At 41.7% G+C, this 19,782-nt stretch overlaps 1 protein-coding gene across 3 annotated transcripts in view; it reads left to right on the top strand.

Annotated features, from left to right (window-relative positions):
• The window catches only part of SHISAL1 (shisa like 1), a 166,953-nt gene that overhangs the window by 129,349 nt on the left and 17,822 nt on the right, over positions 1 to 19,782 (top strand). For 2 of the 3 annotated variants that reach the window (XM_067468913.1, XM_067468912.1), the window contains exon 7: positions 1,736 to 8,635. The exons of the other annotated variant lie outside the window; for it this stretch is intronic. The gene's annotated coding sequence lies outside the window, so the exon portion shown is untranslated. Of the gene's footprint in view, positions 1 to 1,735; positions 8,636 to 19,782 lie in introns of those variants that run through there. 3 annotated transcript variants of the gene reach the window in all.

The following is a 19,782-nucleotide window of genomic DNA, read 5'->3' as shown; positions in this document are numbered from 1 at the left end:
GTTCTGTGCTTTCAAAATGTTTAAGACTATCAACTCACCCGCCGCATATGAGGTTCGCTCAGTGATACGGTTTTTGTCAGCAAGGAACCTGCCTGCTGCAGAAATTCATCGGCGGGTGAGTTGATAGTCTTAAACATTTTTAAAGCACAGAACAGAACCGTACAGGTTAGCTACAGAGCAGAAGCTGAGCACAGTTGTTCCCGAGGCATGCCGGTACACGACGCACAGGCTCGTTGCGGTATGCACGCAAACTACTAGTGTCTACAATAAAACGGACCTTACTTAAAAAATACCCCTCATATTATATTATATTATATTATAGTATAGTATAGTATAGTATAGTATAGTATAGTATAGTATAGTATATTATATTATATTATATTATATTATATCCACATTGCAGGAGACAAGATGGATCTGCCTTCCTGGCCCCTCTCTTCACTCTGGGAGGGGGGGGGGGGTCCCAACCGATGACACTGCATTCATTCACTAGTTTTCTGATAGAACTCTTAGGACCAATAGGAGGAGTGCATAAAACTTTAACATTTCCTCTCAAAATGCCTACAAAAATGTCCATAAGAAGTAACTAGAAATTAAACTTTTTCATGGCAGTGGGGGAAAATAATAAATAATAATAATAATAATAATAATAATAATAATACTTTATTAGTATCCCGCTACCATCTCCCCAAGGGACTCGATGCGGCTTACATGAGGAAGAGCCCAACACAACAATACAAGCAATAATCACAACAATACAAGCAATAAAAACAAAAACACAGAAATAAACATATAACATTATCAATAAGACCAAACATACAATTAAAACTGTGGGAAGGCCAAATGTAAAAATTAAAATTGGAAATAATGCTGAGGCATGGACGAAAAGGTGATAGTGGCGTTTGTGGAAAGACATACAAGCAGACCTAAGAATATAAAGTGCTTTGGAGGGACAAAGTGCTATGGGATTCATTATTCTGGGAAGGCACACTGGAACAACCACGTCTTCAAGCTCCTCCTAAAGACTGCCAGGGTTGGGGCCTGCCTGATGTCCTTAGGGAGTGAGTTCCAGAGTCGAGGGGCCACCACCGAAAAGGTCCTCTCTCTCATCCCCACCAATCACACCTGTGATGCTGGTGGGATTGAGAGCAGGGCCTCTCCAGATGAACGAAGAGATTGTGTGGGTCCAGAGAAAGTAAAATACAGTTTTTGTAGCAGTTCATAATTCCCCAAAACCCCAGACAACCAGAGTCCATGGCTCAAATATTAAGAATCCCTGTTTCAAATATAGGAGAGGAGACATTTATAATATACCTCAACATTCTCCCAGTAGGAATTTTGTATATGTTTTCAATTAAATTGAAAGAGCATTCTCTTGAGGCCTCTTTTATGTAAACAGCTTCAACGTTTCATTCTGTATGCTGCAAATATGCAACACAGGCTTGAAAGGACAAAAGCAAAGGTGTTTGGAACTGGCTGGACTTTTTGGTCCAAGCAGGCACCTTAGTTATTTGTTTGCTGCAAAGATGTCTATGTATAGTCAAAATATTATTACAGCCAGAGGAGTCTGGGATCTATCATGCATTCTTGGCTGCTCTGTACCAGAGTTGGAGTTTTATAAAGGAAGAGGCAAGAATAATTAAGTTCAGCAACCGTAACTTTGACTTTGATGCTGCACTACTATTCTAACAGCGAGTAGATTTTCTCACTAATTACAGAATTTCTTTCTCTTTAGTCTGGAAACCATCTGAGGACTGTGTGATCTGAATTGAGATTCTGTTAGATATGCATCCACAACATAAACAAAGCGCCATCACAATTGGCACCAGTTTTATAATGTGAGATCTGCGACTGAATAAAGATGCAACTCCTTTTGTTCTCCTTCAGTCATCCACAAAATCATGGGTTCACCCAATCGCAGCAGATGTTGAAGCTGTAGAAGAATTCATTTCTTGAAGAGAGTTAAGCCAGAATTCTGAATCTGCCAATTTTAGATAATAAGCCAATGAAAGACTCTATGGAAGAGAATTTGCACTGAAAAGGCTGAGTACAGCATTTTGCTTCAAGGGCCTTGCTTGCTTGGAAAGCATCTGCTTTCCCCAAGAGTTTTCAAGACAAAGCGAACGCTGACAGAACAAATTAGTTATTGGAAACAGGAGCAAATGGCTGCTAGATGCTGGGACCATGTGGTTGCAGACAGAACTTGACAAAAGTGTGTGTGCATGCAAGATTTATTCTCCCATGATCCTGATTCTTTCAGGATCATTAGGACCGGTGGAAAATTAGCATCCTGGATCAGGATCACAAGGCTTGGGATGACATTTTAACACTGCTCATCTCCTATAACCACAGGATAAATGTTATGGTGAGTTCAATGGAACATGCATACTAGGCCTGGGTAACAACAGAAAAATATGTTTCTAAAATCGATTTGTATTTGGGGTTTTTTTTTGTTTCGATATTTAAAATAATTACAAAATTTTCCCTTAAAAAAGTTCGGTATTTACGAAATTTCGTTAATATTTACAAAACATTTTGTAAAGATGGCGCCCTTTTTTTCCAATATTTTTTAAATATTTTTTTAATTTAATTATTAATTTAGTAGAATAGGGAGGAGAAATTATTATTAAGGAGGGAAGGCAGGCACTCACTCTGGCGGGCCCTCAAGCGCTGCCACCGAGTCGGGCCCGGCTCCTCCGAAGCAATGCGAAATTGGGAGAAGGGCTCCCCAAAGGCCATCTAGCCCAGCCCTCCGCTAAGGAATTGGGAGAACGAAGCACAGCCCTCCGCTAAGGAATTGGGAGAATGAAGCACACCCACTGCAAAGGTGAGGAAGGAGGGACGGGCCGCCTTCCCGCTGAGGGTCGCTCGCCCTCTCGCTCGCCCTCTCGCTCGCTTGCTCAGCCGGCGCCTTCCCCGCCCTCTCCTCCTCCTCCTCCTCCTCCTCCTCTTTCAGGCTCTGCCTCTGACTGGCTAAGAGAGGAGAGAGAGGAGAGCTCCCAGCAAGCATCTAGCCAGGCCATCTTACGTATTTCCGAAATGGACGGAAATACAAATTTTTTTGGCGCCTGCCGTTTCGATATTTAAAAACACTTCCGGGTTTAAAAATAAGTTTTGTAATCGTTTTGTAATTGCTAAAATTAACGAATATTTAACGAATTACAAAATTAACGAACGAAACCACCCAGGCCTAATGCATACATGTCGATACCAGGCAAGATTCTGGAAAAGTTTGTTAAGGAAGTGGTCTGCAAACACTTAGAAACAAATCCGGTCATCGCTAATAGTCAACATGGATTTATCAAAAACAAGTCATGCCAGACTAATCTGATCTCTTTTTTCGATAGAGTTACAAGCTGGGTAGATGTGGGGAATGCCGTGGATGTAGCGTACCTGGATTTCAGTAAGGCCTTCGACAAGGTCCCCCATGACCTTCTGGCAAACTGGGCCAATGTGGGCTAGGCAATACTACGGTGAGATGGATCTGTAATTGGTTAAATGGACAAACCCAGAGGGTGCTCACCAATGCCTCCTCTTCATCCTGGAAAGAAGTGACGAGTGGAGTGCCGAAGGGTTCCTTCCTGGGCCCGGTCCTGTTCAACATCTTTATTAATGACTTAGATGAAGGGTTAGAAGGCAGGATCATCAAGTTTGCAGATGACACCAAATTGGGAGGGATAGCTAATACTCCAGACGACAGGAGCAGAATTCAAAATGATCTTCACAGATAAGAGAGATGGGCCAAAACTAACAAGCTGGAATGTGTCCAGAGGAGGGCGACTAAAATGATCAAGGGTCTGGAGAACAAGCCCTATGAAGAGCGGCTTAAAGAGCTGGGCCTGTTTAGCCTGAAGAAGAGAAGGCTGAGAGGAGATATGATAGCCATGTATAAATATGTGAGAGGAAGTCACAGGGAGGAGGGAGCAAGCTTGTTTTCTGCTGCCCTGGAGACTAGGACATGGAACAATGGCTTCAAACTACAAAAAGGGGGATTCCATCTGAACATGAGGAAGAACTTCCTGACTGTGAGAGCCATTCAGCAGTGGAGCTCTCTGCCCAAGGCTCCTTCTTTTAAACAGAGGCTGGATGGCCATATGTCGGGGGTGCTTTGAATGCAATGTTCCTTCTTCTTGGCGGGGGTTTGGACTGGATGGCCCATGAGGTCTCTTCCAACTCTATGATTCTATGATTTACCAGGTTCTTGATTCAGCAGGACTAACAGTTGGAATAACGCTCCCTTTTGCCAATAAAATATGCAGATAGGAAGAATGTAGAGACTGTTTGATCTTCTTGCCTCCAGATCACTGTGGCAAGTTCCTGGCTTTCAGTGGAGTCTCACTCTTGATCTCAGTGTGTAGGGAAGTGAATGTTAATGTATGCTCCTTTAAATTTTTTCATTTTTCCCAGATAACACTCATTAATATATACTTTCTTTGAATTTTGAATTCTTTGTATTCATGTACCACAGCAGATACCACTGATGTAACCTAGGTATGGTCTGTCGCATAGACCGAATGCATGAGCGGATTGTGATCATTTTCATAGGGCTTCTTCACAAACCCTGCATGTTCTTCATTTGGCAACCACAACTTCACTGGATGTCTTTCATGCAATAAGCTGTCACAGACCTGATGCGGCAACTATAAATATCAGTTCACACATGTTGAGTAATGAAGAAATGTTAGCCAATTGTTAGTTTTGGAAACAAAGAAGCATAAACACTTGTATATAGAGTAGGGGTCCTCAAACTAAGGCCCAGGAGCTGGATACAACCCTCCAAGATCATTTATCCGTCCATTGTCTTTGTTCCTCAATAACCTAGAACTGAAAATAGGATCCAAGTAACATCCCAAAATTCATATGTTTCTTGGGGCTAGGTGAAAACCCTGGCAGTAGCACAAAAGATGAGACTATTTCAGGACCAGTTGTTTGCCTGTGCTTTTTTCATAATGGAAGACCACACCTGAAACCTGACATCATTGGAGTTGGAGCTATGAATGTTGGGAGTTGGAAATGACAGTCTGGAGTTTTGATTATTTGTTTGGATTAGGACAGATATGGGTAAACCCAGGCCTGAGGTCTGGATGTGGCTCTTTTCTCAGGCCTCCTCTCTCTCACCATCCTCTCAGCTTGAGAACGTAGCAACCCGCCACATTCTTATGCTGAGAGGAGGGCTGAGTCAGTCACACGTGGCAGAGCCTCTTTCTGACCTGCGCCTAGTCCTCCATGACCACAGGACTCAGCTCCTCCTTGCTGGTGTACATGAAGCTGGCATGCTCCCCTTCTTCCAGGCCTCCATCCGTGGCTATGGGGAGGAAGGCTTCTCTTCTGCTTCTGCCTCCTTTTCCTCCTCCTCTGCCACCACCACCTTCCTCGAGGACAAGTTGCCCCTCGGAAAGCCACTCCAGGAAGGTGCACTGGCTCAGCCATGGGACCCTGGAGTGACTCCCCAAGGAGCACACCTTCAGGAGGTGTCCCACACTGCTACCTGAAGAAGAGTAGAAGCAAGAGGGAAGGGAAGGAGAGCCCTAGGCAGTTACATGCTAAGAGGATTTGACACTAGATTCTACTAGCATGATTAACCAGGGCTCTCCTCCCTTCCCTTGCCTCCTGCTCCTGTTTTTCTTCTTTCCGAAGGGAAACTTGCAGAGGCCCGGAAGAAGGGGAGTGCACTAGTGCTGTGCAGATGAACCCTATGGAGGTGGAAGGCCAGAAAGAGGCTCTCCCCAGGGCTGGTGCTGAGGCCACACGGGGTGCATCTCAGGTGTAGACATGGCCATGGTCCAGGGCCAGGAGGCAAGAGAGATCAGCACTGCCATCAAGCCATGGGTCAAGGGCACCAGGGACCACCCATGCTACTGCCCTAGGAAGTCCATTACTAGCAAGATGTCGTGTATGAAATCCTCTCCTCTCCCCCACTCATGCCAACCATGCCTCAGCCTCCCCCCTGCCCCACACCCTCCATGCCTGGACTAGAATTTTAAGTGACTCATAGGGCACATGGACAGTAGTCATACAACTAGCAGAGGATTCTGGAAGTTATATCCAAATGGTAAGGCTTTCCCCCCATCCATATGAAATATTCAATTGTAAATTTGGGGGTTGTTTTGTTTTGTTTTATTTTTGCTAGAGGTATATCTGTGTCCATGTAGTTCAACACCCATCACATTCTGAAAACCTACTTACTAAAAAAAAATAGATCCTCTATTGTTGGTTCTCATATCAGATTGTGTCAATCATCTATAACTCTGACAACTTGAATTAAGGTGTGCACAAAAGAGACTACAGAACAGATTTATAGCTTTACTGAATTATTCTGTTATTAACCTTCAGTTAATTGCTTCTGTGATTATGATTAAAGTTGGTTCACATCATCTGTGATAAAGTTTAATTTGTTTTTTACTCTGAATCGGTTGTGTTTGCATTGATGACATTACTTGACACATTCCGAATGACTTAATAATGATTATGTTAGTGGAGAAAAAAACACGACAACTGCATCACTTTTCCTGGTTTTATGAAAGCAAGTTAGAGGAGTTAAAACCTAATTTGCAATAACTGCGTAATGCCAAATTTCAGAAAATTCACTGCAAAAGAAAGAAAGAAAACAATGCAATGTTTTGCCTACATCCAAAAGTTATATATTTTGAAATGAATAGGGCTATTGTGATTTTGCATTCATTGTGTGAGGCTGCTGAATAAAGCATGGAATTTGGAGTGGTGAGTCATCTGTGCTTAAGCTGTGCCTCATTGCAGAGTTTCCTGATGAGATTTTAGACAAGACTATTTTATGGTTTCATATACCTATATATGAAATAGGAATGTCAGTGTCCCTTTCTCATGATTAATAAAACATGTGTGCAATATTTTGAATGTCAAAAGCACTGTAAAATTGATTACATTCCAATGCCCCTTGTGAATTATTTTTCAAAATGTATAGTATTCATGATTCTATAGCTTTGTGTCAGTTTCTCCCGGTTACCATTATTTAGAAAGGTCTCCAGTGGGATATGGTGTGTATATAAACGTACATATGCACATGAAACCTTAGTGCAGTGGTTCTCAACCCCCCTAAAGCTGTGACCCCTTAATACATTTCCTCATGTTGTGGTGACCCCCAACCATAAAATTATTTTCGTTGCTACTTCACAACTGTAATTTTGCTATTGTTATGAATCATCATATAAATATCTGACATGCAGGATGTGTTTTCATTCCTTGGACCAAATTTGGCACAAATACCCAATATGCCCACATTTGAATGCTGTTGGGGTTGATGGGGGAGTTGATTTTTGTTATTTGAGAGGTTTTTTTTTTTTTTTTGCTGGAATTTATAGTTCACCTACAACCAAAGAGCATTCTGAACTCCACCAACAATGGAATTGAACCAAACTTGGCACACAGAACTCCCAGTACGAACAGAAAATACTGAAAGATGTTGGTGGGCATTAATCTTGAGTTTGGGAGTTGTAGTTCATCTATATCCAGAGAGCACTGTGGACTCAAACAATGATAGATCTAGACCAAACTTGGCAGGAATACTCAATATGCTGAAATGTGAACACTGGTGGAGTTTGGGGAAACTAGACCTTGGCATTTGGAAGTTGTAGTTGCTGGGATTTCTAGTTCACCTACAATCAGAGAGCATTCTGAACCCCAGCAACGATAGAATTGGGCCAAGCTTTCCACACAGAACACTCATGAGCAACAGAATATACTGTGTTTTCTGATAGTCTTTGGTGACCCCTCTGACACCCCTTTGTGACCCCCCCAGGGGTCCCGACCCCCAGGTTGAGAAACACTGCCTTAGTGTGATTACGAACTTCATCACATGGACAAAATTACCCATCGTACCACACTTTCATCACAGTTTGGGGACAGAGCCGCAGGATCTCATCAAATGATGGAAAAGCTACATCCAGCAGGGCTCCATCCCCAAACAGTAATGAAAGCATTGTACAAGGGAGCAATGAGAACACGGAAGGATTTTCGTGTTCTCATTGAGTACAATGAGGAAAACATGGGGAAAGCGGGGAAGCAATGTTTCTCCCCGTGGAATGGGTAAGAGGGAGATACAGATGATGTGGGGCACGGGGCAACAGCTTCTCCCACTGCCCCACAGATTTGCCATGTTGCCTGGTGAATCCCCCCACTATCACTTTCTCTTTGGACCTCAGTGTGATGATGTCCTAAATGATACTGAAGTATTTTATCACTGGCTTTCAGGATTCCTTACATGCTATTCCTACAACGATAACGGTTCGTCAAGATAAATATGTCAAACTCCTGCAGATACTTTCCATTAGTGTGATACATAGTTATTAACAACCACAGAATAACCCTGCCTCTCTCAAGACAGGCTAATCTGTTCCCACTTCTCTTTGCCTTTAGATGGTTACTTAAGACTATTTATTTTTTCCCATTAAAAAACAACAGCACAACATTTGATATAAGCTACTGCTGTTTTTTGTAAATCTGTTTTAACTTGTTTGATGGTAAATTCCATCCCACGTAATACCTCATGTGTTATTGTATATTAGTTTGCTGTTGTAAGCTCCTTTCATTACTTGATAGAAAACCAGGGTTGAAATTCTAATAATAAATGAATAAAATGTGATTATCCATATGACATTTATTTGTCAGTGTGTTCCATCTTTTCTTTTTTAAAAAAAATTGGAAGAATATTGTTACAAGGAAAGTGGGTGAATATTGTGTTAAACAGGGGTCCTCAAACTATGGCCCGGGGCCCGGATGCGGCCCTCAAAGGTCATTTACCCGGCCCTTGCTCAGGGTCAACCTAAGTCTGAAATGACTTGAAAACACACAACAACAACAACAACAACAACAACAACAACCCTATCTCATCAACCAAAAGTAGGCCCACACTTCCCATTAAATACTAATAATTTTATATTTGTTGAAATTGTTCTTCATTTTAATTATTGTATTATTTTAAAGTGTTTTTTGCCCTACAAATAAGATATGTGCAGTGTGCATAGGAATTCATTCATTTTTTTTTTCAAATTATAATCCGGCCCTCCAACAGTTTGAGGGACTGTGACCTGTCCCTCTGTTTAAAAAGTTTGAGGAGCCCTGGTATAGAAGATAGGAAAGTAGGAAACATAAAAGAACAAGAAAAAAATCAAGAAAAAAACCGTGGTGTACTTCCAAGCTCTTCCCAGTCTGGAAGATTGTGTTCCATCTTTTTTTGTTTGTTTATTTACTGATGTATTGATATATGGTATTGAATTGTTGCCTTTTTAAGGCTGCCCTGAGTCCCCTTTGGGGTTGAGAAGGGCAGAATATAAATGTCATAAATAAAAAAAACAAATAAATATTTCCCCTGAGGCGGTTGCATTTCAGAAGTAGGGAAGGTGATCCCTGCCCATCTAACTCAAACATGGACTAGACCTTCTGAGCAAGGATGCCAGCAAAATATGCCGACAAATCTGTTGGTACCAGTTTTTCCTTGTTCTGATGGGGTAATATTTTCACCATTATGGACTGCGATGTCACAGTGAAATCTGTAACTTGGTGGGAAAGATCCACTGCCTTTGAAATTTACAAAAATATTTATGTATATTCCTGTGGGAAATCCAGCATTATTTTTGGATGTGTCAATGATGAAAGTGATGCAAATGAAAGTGAAGGGAGGAGGGAGCATTTTTGGATATACAAATGCATGCAAGTGGATTCACAGTAGAATGCCAGAAGAGAAATATGGATTACTTTGCATATTACTTTCTCCCCAAATCATCTAGCATCTGGAACAAGTCTACTACAAATAAGAGCACCTGAACTTCTTAAATACACTCAAGGTGAATCATGTTTGACTCTGACATGATTACTTCTGAGCACTTCCAGAGTTGGGGTTTTCCTAAAAAGTCCTCAGAATTCATCAGTTGTTCCTCATGAAAATTCTTTCATCATTAAAGACTAACAACCTTGCTACACAGGCCATCGGAATCGCCACGTGTTGTGGCAAATCTAGCAACTGTTATCGGGGGTTGTGGGGAACCTGTCATCCCACAACTTACATTGCTCAGCTCAAGAGGAAGCAGATCCCACAGGGAGTGGGGAGTGTCGACTGTGTGGCTTCACCCCATTGCTTCCTGCGAAAAACCGAAACTTTCCATGTTGCCACTGCAGTGGTATATGCCGGCTCTGCTCTAGATGACCCACAGAGCTCCTCTGGACGATCTTATGTAATGTTTGATGGGAGCTGGTAGACTCTAGATCAGTGATTCTCAACCTTCCTAATGCCGGGACCCCTTCATACAGTCCCTCAAGTTGTGGTGACCCCCAACCATAACATTGTTTTTGTTGCCTCTTCACAACAGTCATTTTCCTACTGTTATAAATTATAATATAAATATCAGATATGCAAGATGTATTTTCATTCACTGGACCAAACTGGGCACAAATACCCAATGCACCCACATGTAAATGCTAGTGGGGTTGGGGGAGGATTGATTTTGTAATTTGGGAGTTGTAGTTGCGGGGATTTATAGTTCACCTATAATCAAAGAGCATTCTGAACTCCACCAGTGATGGATTTTGAACCTAATTTGCCGCACAGAATTGCCATGACCAACAGAAAACACTGGAAGGGTTTGGTGGGCATTGACCTTGAGTTTGGGAGTTGTAGTTCACCTATATTCAGTGAGCACTGTGGACTCACGCAATGGTGGATCTGGACCAAACTTAGCACAAATACTCAATATGCGCAAAAGTGAACACTGTTGGAGTCTGGGGAAAATAGACCTTGACTTTTGGGAATTGTAGTTGCTGGGATTTATAGTTCACTACAATCAAAGAACATTCTGAACTCCACCAACGATAGAATTGGCTCAAATTTCCTACATGGAATCCCCATGACCATCAGGAAAATACTGTGTTTTCTGATGGTCTTTGGCGACCCCTCTGACACCCCTTCGCGACTCCCTCAGGGGTCCCGACCCCCAGGTTGAGAAACACTGGTCTAGATCATCTAGATCTCAACCAGCATATACTGCAATCTAATGAGATTGTTGATGAAGGCCCAAGGCAAGTCAGCTGACCTTTCAGACAACAGGGAGTGGCCAGGCATCCAAGTAGAAATGATTGAAAGGAAGGTTGTTTACAACTTGATAGCTTTGTAAAGTTTGAACTAGCATAGAAGAGGTGAACCAGAATACCAGGGAACGCACTATTAAGCCACTGGAATAGGGTGAATATTTACAGCAAGTGGGGAAGGGTAACCTCCTGCAGCAGGTCACACTACCTTATTTTCAGTTCAAAATTATATCAGAAGTTACTGCTGCTGGTGATGATGGTTGGCTTTGCTAGTGATGATGGTCGGCTTTGGGGCAGGAGATTGAGGCAGTTGTTTGAAAGGAGTCCTCCAGAAATAGCAGTTTACTATCCAAGGTATTTTTCAGTGGAAAAGTTGAAAAAGCTGGAGGGTTGTGAGAGCTTTGGGATGAGCAAGCTTGAGGCGCAGGAAAGACCAAACAGGGTTCATGGATCCATGGGCTTTAACTACTTTAACTACCCATCCTTGCACCACAATATAAGGGAAAATTCACAGCCTGCAATAATAATAATTATTGTTGTTGTTGTTGTTGTTGTTGTTGTTGTATTGTCAAAGGCTTTCATGGCCGGAATCATTGGCTTGTTGTAGTTTTTTCGGGCTATATGGCCATGCTCTAGAGGCATTTTCTCCTGACGTTTCGCCTGCATCTATGGCAAGCAACCTCAGACGTAGTGAGGATGCTTGCCATAGGTACAGGCGAAACGTCAGGAGATAATGCCTTTAGAACATGGTCATATAGCCCAAAAAAACCTACAACAACCCATCATCCTATTATTATTATTATTATTATTATTATTATTATTATTATTATTATTATTATTACAAACACAACAAGATGAGTCCACAGCAGACAAGATCACACTGCTGGCTGTTGTATTGGATCACGCATTGGACACTTCCCAAGTGTCTAGGACTGTGTGATGTACCGGCGAATGACGCGTGCAGATCCCAGTAAGGTGACCTTCTGCAGCTGGCAGATGGTAATTTTGTCAGCGCCAATTGTGTTTAAGTACAGGCCAAGGTCTTTAGGCACTGCACCCACTGGGACCATCTTGACTGGCTTGTGCCAGTCTTTGCATTATTATTATATTATTAATATTATTATAATTATATAATAATAATAATAATAATAATAATAATATTATATTATTATTATAATTAAGACCGGGACATCCGTAGGGATACCAAGGTGCTTGTCTATAAAGCTATTGTCCTCCCAACCCTGCTAAATGCCTGTGAGACGTGGACTGTTTACAGACGTCACATGCAACTCCTGGAACGATTCCATCAAATTTGTGATATTTGGGGGGGGGGGAGCGAGGGGGGGGGGGCCTCTCCAGAAGATCGAAGAGCTCATGCAAGTTTATGAAGGGAGATGCGGTCATGAAGGTAGGCGGGTCCTGAACCATTTTGGGCTTTATAGGTAATAATCTGCACCTGTTGGAGTTCAGCCTGTGATTGTGTTTCAGAGAATAAAAGTATGGGAAAATATAGTTAGATGAAGCATCATTGGAATCAAGTGTAGTTCTCATCCTTGTTTTATGGAAACCTTGCTTGGAAGATTCTTGTCTAAGCATTTCTTGTTTCATGGTTTGGATTCTTGGATTGTATAAATGCCTGCTCATGCCTTGGATTAATGTTTCCTGTTTTCCTGAATTATATTAGAGAAGTGTGGACTTTGTTTTTATGGACTTTGCTGAACTTTACCCTGGACTATTTTTGCTCCTGCTTATCTTCTTACCTAATTGGATTTACCTATTTCTTTAAAGTGCTTTTTAATTGCTCCTTTTTAATTATATTCAATAAATGGATTGTTTCACAATCAACAGTGTGGTGTTTACAGTCAGAGGGCTTTTCCTGTCCTGGAGTGCAACAGCACTTTGAATTGGGTCCGGAAAATAAAAAGTAGCCAGTGGAGCTCCTTAAACAGGCGGCTAGACCGCTCCCTGTAATTCGCTCCAGTTAATATATGTCACATTGCCAGGGCTCTACCTTATTTAGATAGAGATGAATCAAACTCTCAGTTTTATCAAACAGTTTAATTAAAACAGCACTTACTTGCTGGCTGTTTTAATAGACCAAAATATAAAACATAAAGATAGCACCCAGCCATAGAATAAACAAAAACTGATAGCAAAGGGTCCAGTACAGTGGTCAGTTGCCGAGAGTTCAATAAACAAAGTCCAGGGATCAAGAGTCTATACCGTAGTCAAAAGCCAGTCCAAAGGTTCAAGGTTCCAGGAGACAAGTCAGGACACCGAAAAATCCAACAGACCTGGGGGAAAAACCAGCAACATCCACCACCAAAATGCAACAGATACTTTTCTCCCAAAAATCAGTCTCAAAGTTAGCTCCTTAAATCCAGTAACACCCAGCTGCAAACCGTCTCCAGCACACGTCCACCCTTAATTGCTTTTACCTGTAAACTATTACTTACAAACTACTCAGCCCTTTAGAACCAAGGCTTACATTAACCCTTCCATCACCAACTGCCAGGTCTACCACCACCAACCACCATCAACTGTGGAACATATGGCAATATATATGCTGTGATTTCCTACTCCCCTTATTAAATAAGATCAATGTTAAAATATGTCATGTGCTTTTATTGCTTCTGAAGTAACTAGGATTTCTAAAAAGCAAGCTGAATTTGTGAATAAATGTTATTGAAGATCACCTAAAAACACAGCAGCTGCTTTGTAGAATACAAAGGAAAATATTCCCTTTGGATAGAGATTAAAATTCAATCAGTGCCTACCGTGATAAATGCTATGCTTGATTATTTGTGATGCATCCTTCAAATTCACTTGCGGTTGGCATTTGTGATATTGCACATACTCATATGCAATTACCTTATTTGAATTCCAAAGCAGAAAGCAAGCAAGCAGAATGCCTCCCCTGTCAATGAACCACCAGAGGTATTCATAAGTACCAGAGGACCAATACAAATGTCCCCCACCTTTTGACAACTCACTTTGAGATGACTCCCTCATTCAACCATTCTAAATTTATACTACGACCCATGTTTCCAGAGCATGGCCCATTTACAGTTTTGTGACCATGTGTTGCTTTTTTGCCTTCTCTTTCACTCAATTTGCTTGATTTATGGGATTTTTCCCTCTCTCCGTCAGATAGGCACCATTTTTTTATTCAGTCTATGTCCAATTGTTAGTGATGCATTTTATTTATTTATTTATTTATTTATGTGCGACATTTATATGCTGCCCTTCTCACCCTGAAGGGAACTCAGAGTGGCTTACAAGATAGATAGATAGATAGATAGATAGATAGATAGATAGATAGATAGATAGACAGACAGACATACAATATACTATATTATTAGCATAGTACAATATCAGTATTAAATATTACTATATTGTATTATACCATTATATTGTAATATTACATGTGATATAAATATATAATTATAATATCATCAGAGGTGGCCCTAGGTAATTTTCAATGGTAAGCAAACAGCATTTTGGCGTCCCCCCCCCCCCCCAAACAATTACTGATATATATTTTCTGTTCATCATGGGAGTTCTGTGTCCCATATTTGGTTCAATTCCATCATTGGTGGAGTTCAGAGTGCTCTGATTGTAGGTGAACTATACATTCCAGTAACTATAACTCGCATATGTCAAGGTCTATTTTCCCCCCAAGAGCGCCTCAAGAGCACCCCTGGGCAAAATCAAATATACTGCAAATGCTTACTTTGCGTAATGGGTTGAACCGCCCCTGAATATCATATTATTATTATTATTAGTAGTAGTAGTAGTAGTAGTATATTGCATTACATTTTAATATTATTAATATTATATGTAAATAAATACATTATATTATATAATATTACATTACATTAAATTACATATTACATTATATTATATTATATTATATTATATTATATTATATTATATTAACATAGCACAGGAGACAAAGTGGAACTGTCTTCTGCCCCCCTCTCTCTTAACTCTGGCCCAGAGCGGCAGTTGGTGATGGGGGAATGGGTCCTCAACTGATGACATATTTTAGAAATTGAGGTCAGTGTATCTCTGATACAGTACTGTGCTGTATTTTTATTGTAATATAGTATGCATGCACTATATATTTGTGCTTAAAATATACAATATGAGTTACATAGACACACACACATGCATATATACTGGTGCACAAACACACACAAACATACATATACATACATACACAGAAAGCGAGAGAGAGAGAGATGCACACATTGATCCCTGAAGGTAAGTAGTGTTTCAGGTAACTCCGATAGCGCTTCCTGCATTTTTCTCCCATTTTCTCCATCTGATGGGGATAGGGTGCCAACATACCTTGTCCCGTTCCCTCCTTGTGATGGGGGAAGAAGGGAGAGCATGCGGGGCGCTGCAGGGCACCCCATGTGCCGGCCATTTTGCTGGCAATTACCAGCATAACAGAACAAAATGGGGAAAGGGTCATCTGTACAATGAGGTCCTTAATGCATTTATATGGGAGGATAAATGCTATAATAATTACAAATTCCATCTTAAATTACCATTTTAGCTGAGGTGTTCAAAATGTCATTGTTCTGTCGCGCACCGGGCCTGTAAAAATTGTCTTTTGAATAGGACGTGCACTTTGTGCCCAGTGGGAAGCCAGGGCGCCTAGAAAGAGAGGCCCTCAAGGATTTTCCTGTACAATACTTAGAGACTTGAAAGGTTTAGCAAAGTCCTTTCTTATTGAACAAATTAAACAAATACTTCCCAGATCTTCAATGAATCAAACAAATGCTTCTTAACTTGTCTACAGTGGACAGGCACCTTGCTTGGAGAACTATTTCTTTCTTTAACAAGGAAAACCCTTTTTTTAACCTCTCCCAGGCTGTGTACTATCTAAGCTTTGCTGATGTGGGCTCTACTACTGGATCCAACTGCTTCTTGGGCACCGAGTAGACCTACCAGTCAAGGCTTGTAGATTCTCCAGCTGGAGTTCTTTGGGTCTGTAAAGCTGTTTCCCCCTGGATGCTATAAGGCTATGAGGCTGTAAGCTCCCAGCCAAAGCTTTGGGACTTTCCCCCCAGATATTCTTAAGAAATGAAGCTTTTCTGCAGGTGAGGCTGGTCCATGTCCTATAGCTTAGTTTCCTTCTGTAAGACTGAACTAAAAATGGCTCCCTCTCCTCCCCAGATCTCTGGGGAAAGAGGCAGAACCAAACACAACAATGATAGACAGGTGACTAGCCCTAACTCCAAACCAAGGGAAGTCACTTTTTTGCAAAACCCCCGAAACCTTGGAATGCATGCAAACATTAAATAGAAAGAAAATGAAGTTGGAGCTCCTTGTACAGCTGTACTTGCTTACTTACTTAGGCGATCTCTCACTTTCCGAGGATGATTGTCTTCCAATATTCTTGTGGGTTCGTATGTGGCTGTGGAGCCCTATTCTTGCTCTGCATCTTCTTCCGCAGTGAGGGCATAGGTTTCCAGGTGGAAGGCGGTCTCGGTCGGGGTTGGCTTCTCCCTTTTGCCCTCCATTCGTGTCTCCTCAAATTCTGCAGCACTGCTGGTCACAGCTGACCTCCAGCTGGAGCGGTCAAGGGCCAGGGCTTCCCAGTTCTCCGTGTCTATGCCAGAGTTTTTAAGGTTGGCTTTGAGCCCATCTTTAAATCTCTTTTCCTGTCCACAACATTCCATTTTCCTTTCTTGAGTTCGGAGTAGAGCAACTGCTTTGGGAGATGGTGGTCGGGCATCCGGACAACATGGCTGGTCCAGCGGAGTTGGTGGCGGAGGACCATCGCTTCAGTGCTGGTGGTCTTTGCTTCTTCCAGCACGCTGACCAGCACAGTCATCCCTATGGAGCAATGTACTGCTCTCATTGTCAAGGCACAGAGTTGCAAACCTCACTTAAAGTTTTACTTATAATTTGCTGTATCTTTTTAAAAAGAAAAAAAACACACAAAAAAACATCCATAATTAGAATTAGAACTCACTGCTATGGGTGAATCCTAAAAAAACTGATTGTACCTTGACCCATGAATCCACCTCCCATATCATTTTCTGCTGTACCTGAACCTCTGACATTGCATTACCACAATAAATCTAGGAGCTGTTTGAATGCTGTTGCCTTGTTTTTCTTTGTTTTCCTTTGTTTTAGTTATTTGCATTTGAGAGTAAATTTGGAAATTGTCCCAGCAATCTTCTGAAGCATGTGTAACAACTGAATTTCAAAAGGGAAACATTAGTCATTCTGTTCTTGGCTCTCAAATGCTCTTCAAAGGAGTCTGGATTGGTTAATTTCATTTTCACTTTGCATTTGAAAAGAAGCAACAGGAGATGAGGGCTGGTCTTAATTGAAATGTTTAATGCAAATGAACCTGGCAGTAGGTCAAATTGCTTTCTCAAGAGCTTTCAAAGAGTGGTTGCCTTTGCTCCCCTCGGGATAACAAAATGATTGTCTTCTAGTTCCTTGCCCTGTGAATTAACCTTAAGTTTTTGAAAAGATGGCTGGTACCATGCAGATGAATAACAATAAACAATGCCAATAAGTTGTCATTCCTGCAAATAATGGCAGTCCTGGGAATATTGGATGAGCCAGGACTGTTACCACATCATTCACCTCCCTGGTCCCCCTTCGGACTTTATTACACAAACCCACAATTCCACTACAGCTGCATTGTCATTGATAGTGGATAGTTACATACTGTGTTGAGCATCCTCATCACCGCCTTCATCAACACCTCTCTTCATGAGCACAGTTGCACCAAATGACCAACTTGTAGTTCCACAATTGTATTTCTGCACACCCTATACTATCGCCGCTGTTATTTAGTTTTTATTTTAGTGAAATTGTGCAATTCTTGCATTTAAAAACAATAAATGCAAATATAAATATAAAACATAAAATAAATGGAAACCAACTGTTAGAGACCCTAAATCGGGTCTTAATACTTAGGTCCTGTGCTAGTACAGCTGTACCAGAAGCTCCCATTTTATTTGCTTTGTATTAAGTGTTTGCTTGCAGCCCAAGGCTTGGGATTCTGCAGCAGGGTGGCTTCCTGTTAAAGTTTGCAGTTATAGGGCAGGCCACCTGTCCATCATCATTAGGTTCCCTAGTTCCACCCCCTTTTGAGTTTTGGAGGGAATAGGAGCCATTTTGGCTCATCCACACAGAGAAGCCTTCCTTACAGGACTTAAACCAGGGCCTCCTGTAAAAGGCTTCATCATTTACAGCTTGGCCAGGGAGAAACAGCACCATAGCTTGGCCAGGGATATACAGATACAGCCTCACAGCTCTCTTGCCAAGGATCCACAGCGCTTCAGCCAGCCATCACTGGGAAGTGAACATCTTCCTCCTCCTGGAAGTTCTGCAAAGCCTCTGTTCGGTAAGGGCCCTTTGCGGCAACCATGTAGGGGCCCTACGCCAACAGAAGAGAAGACAGATTGCCCACGTAGAGGTCGGGGATTTTTCCAACAGTGAAGGAACAGTTGCCTGCCCTTGGGGGCAAGATCGAGAAAGTCAACAGTTTATTAAGAAAACTTTGAATCCAATCGTTGAAGCCTTGTTATTTGTTCAGTAATAAAGATTTTGTTGCATCTTTAAAGACTTTGGAGTCCATCTTTTCAGGAAAATCCCAAAAAAACCTTTCTCTGAGGCAACCCCAGCGTCCCGTTGGGCTAACAGAATTTAAGTCCTGTTTACAGTCTTTTATAGGTCCATAGGTCCACATCATGGGAGCATGTAAGGAAGGAGGCAGTCCCCAAAAATTATCAAAACCAAGGTTTTATTTTCATCATGGCCTTTAAAAGGTCAAGACAGTCGTGTTGAATACACGCAGGAACCAACACTTGCAAGTGACTGCCGCACCCCTCCTTGATTTGTGCAAACATTTATACCATCATGTAAACAAGACAATGGAAAGTACCTTTGACAGTTGACCTTTTACTCTTTCCAACACCCCCTCCCACCAACCTTTTGATGCTTACACCTAGCCTGAACCTTTGTTTGTCAAAACCACAATTTGTTCTTTACTTGCAAACTTTGTGCTTCACCGCAAACCCATTTCCTATGTAAGCTGAGCAATTCCAGTAACTTAATATTCCGGCAACTTCTTTTTAGAACATCCTCCCTCTTGCTGACATGTTGCTCTTTCTCTGCAGGGAGGGGTACCTTTCTTTTGTTTTGTTGCCAAAGCTTAGCTATTCCAAAAATCACTCATTGTCTCCTTCACAATGGGTATAGAAAGGTGGTGGTGAGGAGAGAAGGAGAATCCTGCCTATTAGTATCATGTTTCTGACAGCACCGAATTGGAAGGGACCCATTGCACCAAGGTAAGTGACAGAAATTTTGTGAGCTGTATTTTAACCATCAATAGCTATTGAGGGGGAAATCGCAGAATAAAGAGACCAGCCATGTCATGCTCAAGTAATAGGGCCCAGCTGCAATGTCAGCTTGCCTAACTCGTGTGTTAAAGTCCTACATTTAGCTGCAATTCCACATTGGCAGAAGATGTCATGGACTTTCCAAGCGGAGATGAGTGTAGCATATGTTGCAATGTGTTAGTCCTCCCACTCACTCCTATAAGCAGGAGTTACAAAACCAAGATCTTCTGGCCACTGTGCCAACCCCCCAAAGTCTCATCTTGTTTCTGCCTACTGCCCCTACAGGACATGCATGATTGAGTCCTTCTGACTTAACTAGATAGTCATATCGTTTCTTTTCTTTATCTTT

Source organism: Anolis sagrei, chromosome 5 (assembly GCF_037176765.1).
Source record: "Anolis sagrei isolate rAnoSag1 chromosome 5, rAnoSag1.mat, whole genome shotgun sequence".
NCBI classification, from domain to species: domain Eukaryota; kingdom Metazoa; phylum Chordata; class Lepidosauria; order Squamata; family Dactyloidae; genus Anolis; species Anolis sagrei.
This window is presented reverse-complemented; position numbering and strand designations above follow the sequence as displayed.